The sequence below is a fragment of the Triticum dicoccoides genome, chromosome 2B (assembly GCF_002162155.2).
Source record: "Triticum dicoccoides isolate Atlit2015 ecotype Zavitan chromosome 2B, WEW_v2.0, whole genome shotgun sequence".
Lineage (NCBI taxonomy): Eukaryota > Viridiplantae > Streptophyta > Magnoliopsida > Poales > Poaceae > Triticum > Triticum dicoccoides.
Genome location: NC_041383.1, coordinates 132,082,005 through 132,089,045, shown reverse-complemented (window position 1 = coordinate 132,089,045; position 7,041 = coordinate 132,082,005).

Genomic DNA, 7,041 nt, shown 5'->3' with positions numbered 1-7,041 from the left:
CGGTCGGATCTTTCAAACTTAGGCGAGTACTGGACTGCAGCTAAGCCCCCGAGTGAGAGGCTGGCTCACCACTCGGTAGGATTTTTTAACACTTAGGCGAGTACTGGACTGCAGCTAAGCCTCCGAGTGAGAGGCTGGCTCACCATTCGGTAGGTTTTTTAAAATACTTAGGCGAGTACTAGACTGCAGCTAAGCCTCCGAGTGAGAGGCTGGCTCACCACTCGGTAGGATTTTTTTAATACTTAGGCGAGTAGTGGACTGCAGCTAAGCCTCTGAGTGAGAGGCTGGCTCACCACTCGGTAGGATTTTTCAAACATAGGCGAAACGAATTCGCAGCTAAGCCCCCGAGTGAGAGGCTGGCTCACCACTCGGTAGGATTTTTCTTTTCAACTTAGGCAAAACGGATTCGTAGCTAAGGCACCCACTCGGGGATTTTAGAACATGTAAAAAAAATGAACCCGAGTGATATGACTGGTCGTGTGGATTGCACTCGACATGTTTGACTGGGGGTTCTTCATTGCCTCCTGGACTTCTTATCTTCTAGGATAGTGACCTTGGGTAGGACGTATAGGTCAGGTCTATGACCCTACCCCGGGTCTGTATCCTCATCAGGAACCAATATGAGCATCCAGGTTCTGCTATTGGTTATTGACCAGAGAGGTGTCTCGGTCATGTCTACATAGTTCTCGAACCCGTAGGGTCCGCACGCTTAATGTTCGATGATGATATGTATTATATGAGTTATGTGTTTTGGTGACCGAAGGTTGTTCGGAGTCCCGGATGAGATCAAAGACATGAAGAGGAGTCTCGAAATGGTAGATAGGTAAAGATTGTTATATTGGAAGGTAGTATTCAGACACTGGAAGGGTTCCGGAGTCTATCAGGTACATACCGGAGTACCGAAGGGGTTACCGGAACCCCCCTGTGGAAGATATGGGCCATATGGGCCATATGAGGGAGGCTAACAAGCCCACAAGGGGCTGGTGCGCCCCCCACAAGGGAGGAGGCCGAATTGGACTAGGGAAGGGGGTGGTGCCCCCCTTTCCTTCTCCCTCTCCCTCTCCTTCTCCCTCTCCCTCTCCTTCCCCCTTTCCTCCTTCGATAGAAGGAAAAGGGGGGTTGAATCCCACTAGGAGTCCAAGTGGGACTCCTTCCCACTTGGCTCGCCCTAGGCCGGCCTCCTCCCTCCTTTATATACGGGGGCGGGGGCACCTCTAAGCACATCCATTGATTCTTAGCCGTGTGCGGTGCCCCCCTCCACCATTTACTCCTTCGGCTCCGGTCATATTGTCGTAGTGCTTAGGCAAAGCCCTACGCGAATCACATCACCATCACCGTCACCATGCCATCGTGCTGACGGAACTCATCTACTCCTTCGTACCTGCTACCTCTTGAGCATGCGTTGGTTTTTCCCTTGAAGAGGAAAGGGTGATGCAGCAAAGTAGCGTAAGTATTTCCCTCAGTTTTTGAGAACCAAGGTATCAATCCAGTAGGAGGCTCCTCAAAAGTCCCTCGTACCTACACAAACAAACAAGAACCTCGCAAACAACGTGATAAAGGGGTTGTCAATCCCTTGACGGTAACTTGCAAAAGTGAGATCTGATAGAGATAATAAGATAATATAAATATTTTTGGTATTTTTATGGTATAGATTGGAAAGTAAAAGATGCAAATAAAAGTAGATGGAAAACTTATATGATAAAAGATAGACCCGGGGGCCATAGGTTTTACTAGTGACTTCTCTCAATGCATAAGTATTATGGTGGGTGAACAAATTACTGTCGAGCAATTGATAGAAAAGTGCATAGTTATGAGAGTATCTAGGCATGATCATGTATATAGGCATCACGTCCGCAACAAGTAGATCAAAACGATTCTGCATCTACTACTATTACTCCACACATCGACCGACTCCTGCCTGCATCTAGAGTATTAAGTTCATAAGAACAGAGTAACGCATTAAGCAAGATGACATGATGTAGAGGGATAAACTCATGCAATATGATATAAACCCCATCTTTTTATCCTCGATGGCAACAATACAATACGTCCCTTGTTGCCCCTGCTGTCACTGGGAAAGGACACCGCAATATTGAACCCAAAGCTAAGCACTTCTCCCATTGCAAGAAAGATCAATCTAGTAGGCCAAACCAAACTGATAATTCAAAGAGACTTGCAAAGATAACCAATCACACATAATAGAATTCAGAGAAGATTAAATTATTTCTCATAGATAAACTTGATCATAAACCCACAATTCATCGGATCTCGACAAACACACCGCAAAAAGAGTTACATCGAATAGATCTCCAAGAAGATCGAGGAGAACTTTGTATTGAGATTCAAAGAGAGAGAAGAAGCCATCTAGCTAATAACTATGGACCCGAAGGTCTGTGGTAAACTACTCACAACTCATCGGAGAGGCCTTGGAGATGATGTAGAGGCCCTCCATGGTCAATTCCCCCTCCGGCGGAGCACTGGCGAAGGCTCCAAGATGGGATCTCACGGATACAGAAGGTTGCGGCGGTGGAATTAGGTTTTCGTGGTGCTCCTGGATGTTCTCAGGGTACGTGGATATATATAGGAGGAAGAAGTAAATCGGTTGAGCCACGAGGGGCCCATGAGGCAGGGGGTGCGCCCACCCCCTTAGGGCACACCAGCCACCCTCGTGGCTGCCTCGTTCGCTGCTTGACATCCACTCCAAGTCTCCTGGTTTGCATTTGTTCGGAAGAGATCGCTCCCGAAGGTTTCATCCCGTTTGGACTCCGTATGATATTCCTTTTCTGCAAAACACTGAAATACGTAAAAAAACAGCAATTCGGGCTGGGCCTCCGGTTAGTAGGTTAGTCCCAAAAATGATATACAAGTGTAAAGTAAAGCCCATAAACATCCAAAATAGGTAATATAATAGCATGGAACAATAAAAAATTATAGATACGTTGGAGACGTATCAAGCACCCCCAAGCTTAATTCATGCTTGTCCTCGAGTAGGTAAATGATAAAAATGGAATTTGATGTGGAATGCTACCTAGCATAATTCTCAATATAATTTTCTTTATTGTGGCATGAATGTTCAGATCCAAGTGATTCAAAATAAAAGTTCATATTGACATAAAAACAATAATACTTCAAGCATACTAACAAAGCAATCATGTCTTCTCAAAATAACATGTCTAAAGAAATCTATCCCTACAAAATCATATAGTTTTGCTATGCTCTATCTTCATCACACAAAGTATTTAATCATTCACAACCCCGATGACAAGCCAAGCAATTCTTTCATACTTTAGTATTCCCAAAACTTTTTCAACTTTCACGCAATACATGAGCGTGAGCCATGGACATAGCACTATATGTGGAATAGAATGGTGGTTGTGGAGAAGACAAAAAGGAGAAGATAGTCTCACATCAACTAGGCGTATCAACGGGCTATGGAGATGCCCATTAAAAGATATCAATGTGAGTGAGTAGGGATTGCCATGCAATGGGTGCACTAGAGCTATAAATGTATGAAAGCTCAACAAAAGAAACTAAGTGGGTGTGCATCCAACTTTCTTGCTCACGAAGACCTAGGGCATTTTGAGGAAGCTCGTCATTGGAATATGCAAGCCAAGTTACTTAATGAAAAATTCCCACTAATATATGAAAGTGACAACATAGGAGACTCTCTATTATGAAGATCATGGTGCTACTATGAAGCACAAGTGTGGTAAAAGGATAGTAGCATTGTCCCTTCTCTCTTTTTTCTCTCATTTTTTCTTTTCTATTTTTTTATTTGGCATTTCCTTTTTTTATTTGGCCTTTCTCTTTTTTTTATAAAGTCCAAATTCTCATCCCTACTTGTGGGGGAATCATAGTCTCCATCATCCTTTCCTCACTTGGGATAATGCTCTAATAATGAAGATCATCACACTTTTATTTACTTACAACTCAAGATTACAACTCGATACTTAGAACAAAATATGACTCTATATGAATGCCTCCGGCGGTGTACCGGGATATGCAATGAATCAAGAGTGACAGGTATGGAAGAATTATGAAGGTGGCTTTGCCACAAATACGATGTCAACTACATGATCATGCAAAAGCAACATAACAATGATGATGCGTGTCATAATAAATGGAACGGTGGAAAGTTGCATGGCAATATATCTCGGAATGCCTATGGAAATGCCATAATAGGTAGGTATGGTGGCTGTTTTGAGGAAGGTATATGGTGGGTGTATGGTACCGGCGAAAGTTGCGCGTCACAAGAGAGGCTAGCAATGGTGGAAGGGTAAGAGTGCGTATAATCCATGGACTCAACATTAGTCATAAAGAACTCATATACTTATTGCAAAAATCTACAAGTAATTGAAACAAAGTACTATGCGCACTATGCGCATGCTCCTAGGGGGATATATTGGTAGGAAAAGACCATCGCTCGTCCCCGACCGCCACTCATAAGGAAGACAATCAATAAATAAATTATGCTCCAACTTCATCACAAAGTGGTTCACCATACGTGCATGCTACGGGAATCACAAACTTCAACACAAGTATTCCTCAAATTCATAATTACTCCACTAGCATGACTCTAATATCACCATTCTCATATCTCGAAACAATTATCAAGCATCAAATTGATCATAGCATCCAATTCACTTTCTATGATAGTTTTTATTATACCCAACTTAGATGCCCATCATTCTAGGACCAATTTTATAACCATAGCAAATACAATGTTGTTCTATAAGACTCTCAAAATAATATAACTGAAGAATTAGAGATCAACAATTTCTACAAAATTAAACCACCGCCGTGCTCTAAAAGATATAAGTGAAGCACTAGAGCAAAAATTGTTTAGCTCAAAAGATATAAGTGAAGCACATAGAGTATTCTAATAAATTACAAATCAAGTGTGTCTCTCCCAAGAGGTGTGTACAGCAAGGATGATTATGGTAAACTAAAAAGCAAAGACTCATATCATACAAGACACTCCAAGCAAAACACATATCATGTGGCAAATAAAAATATAGCTCCAAGTAAAGCTACTGATAGACAAAGACGAAAGAGGGGATGCCTTCCGGGGCATCCCCAAGCTTAGGCTTTTGGTTGTCCTTGAATATCTTGGGGTGCCATGGGCATCCCCAAGCTTAGGCTCTTGCCACTCCTTATTCCATAGTCCATTAAATCTTTACGCAAAACTTGAAAACTTCACAACACAAAACTCAACAGGAAATTTCATAAGCTCCGTTAGTGCAAGAAAGAAAAACCACCACATAAGTACTGTAATGAACTCATTCTTTATTTATATTGGTGTTAAACCTACTATATTACAACTCCTCTATGGTTCATACCCCCCGATACTAGCCATAGATGCATCAAAATAAGCAAACAACACACGAAAAACAGAATCTGTCAAAAACAGAACAGTCTATAGCAATCTGTAACTTTTGAATACTGCAAGAACTCTACAAATCCTACCAAAATAGGATGTCCTAGGAAATTTGTCTGATCTACATCAAAAAGAATCAACGCAAAATCATGTTTCTGTGATTTATTAGATTTTTTCTCGTGAGCGCAAAAGTTTCTGTTTTTCAGCAGAATCAAATTAACTATCACCGTAGGTTATCCTATAGGTTCTACTTGGCACAAACACTAATTAAAACATAAAACCACATCTAAACAGAGGCTAGATGAATTATCTATTACTAAACAGAAGCAAAAAGCAAGGAACAAAAATAAAATTGGGTTGCCTCCCAACAAGCGCTATCGTTTAACGCCCCTAACTAGGCATAAAAGCGAGAATAGATCTAAGTATGGCCATCTTTAATTTTTATTTTTTTGGCGGAGTCATGCTCGAATCCGGGAGGTTCTTTACGTTTCCCTTCATATTCGGAAATTTTAGATCTAAAGAATCCAACCGCTTATTGCAAAGAGTAATCAACATATTCATGTGGTGAAGATGTCCACTAATGCTCTTGAGGGGTTCAAGAGACTTTTGTAAAAAATTTGTTACTTCGCAAATCTTTCCGAAAACTTGTGTTTCTACTTGGGTAGGTTGCGTCCCCCCTTTTTGAGATAGTGTTCCCACTATTCCCTCTATGATTCCATATGCAATATTGGGATCAATTTCGATAAAGTTACCCTTGGCAACACAATCCAAGAGTTGTCTATGAGACATATCTAGTCCAACATAAAAATTGCAAAGTAAAATCCTGAAATTCACCTCTAAGGTGCAGTTACGATAAGATTCTATCATCCTATACCAAGCATCTTTTAAGTTTTCTCCTTGTCTTTGCTTGAAGTGAATAACTTCAAACTCGGGAGACAAAGGAGCGGACAAAGGACTAGCCATAACAACGAAAATAAACTAACTAACACACGGGCACACAAGAAGGCAAGCGAAAGAGAGGAGAAAGGGAAAAAGGGTGAATAAAGCGGCAAGGGTGAAGTGGGGGAGAGGAAAACGAGAGGCAAATGGCAAATACTACTATTACTCCACACATCGACCGACTCCTGCCTGCATCTAGAGTATTAAGTTCATTAGAATAGAGTAACACATTAAGCAAGATGACATGATGTAGAGGGATAAAATCATGCAATATGATATAAACCCCATCTTTTTATCCTCGATGGCAACAATACAATACGTGCCTTGCTGCCCCAGCTGTCACTGGGAAAGGACACCGCAATATTGAACCCAAAGCTAAGCACTTCTCCCATTGCAAGAAAGATCAATCTAGTAGGCCAAACCAAACTGATAATTCGAAGAGACTTGCAAAGATAACCAATCACACATAAAAGAATTCAGAGAAGATTCAACTATTTCTCATAGATAAACTTGATCATAAGCCCACAATTCATCGGATCTCGACAAACACACCGCAAAAAGAGTTACATCGAATAGATCTCCAAGAAGATCGATGAGAACTTTGTATTGAGATTCAAAGAGAGAGAAGAAGCCATCTAGCTAATAACTATGGACCCAAAGGTCTATGGTAATGTAACGCCCGGATAATCTTGCTACAGTAATCCCACGCTAATCATGGCCCGTCA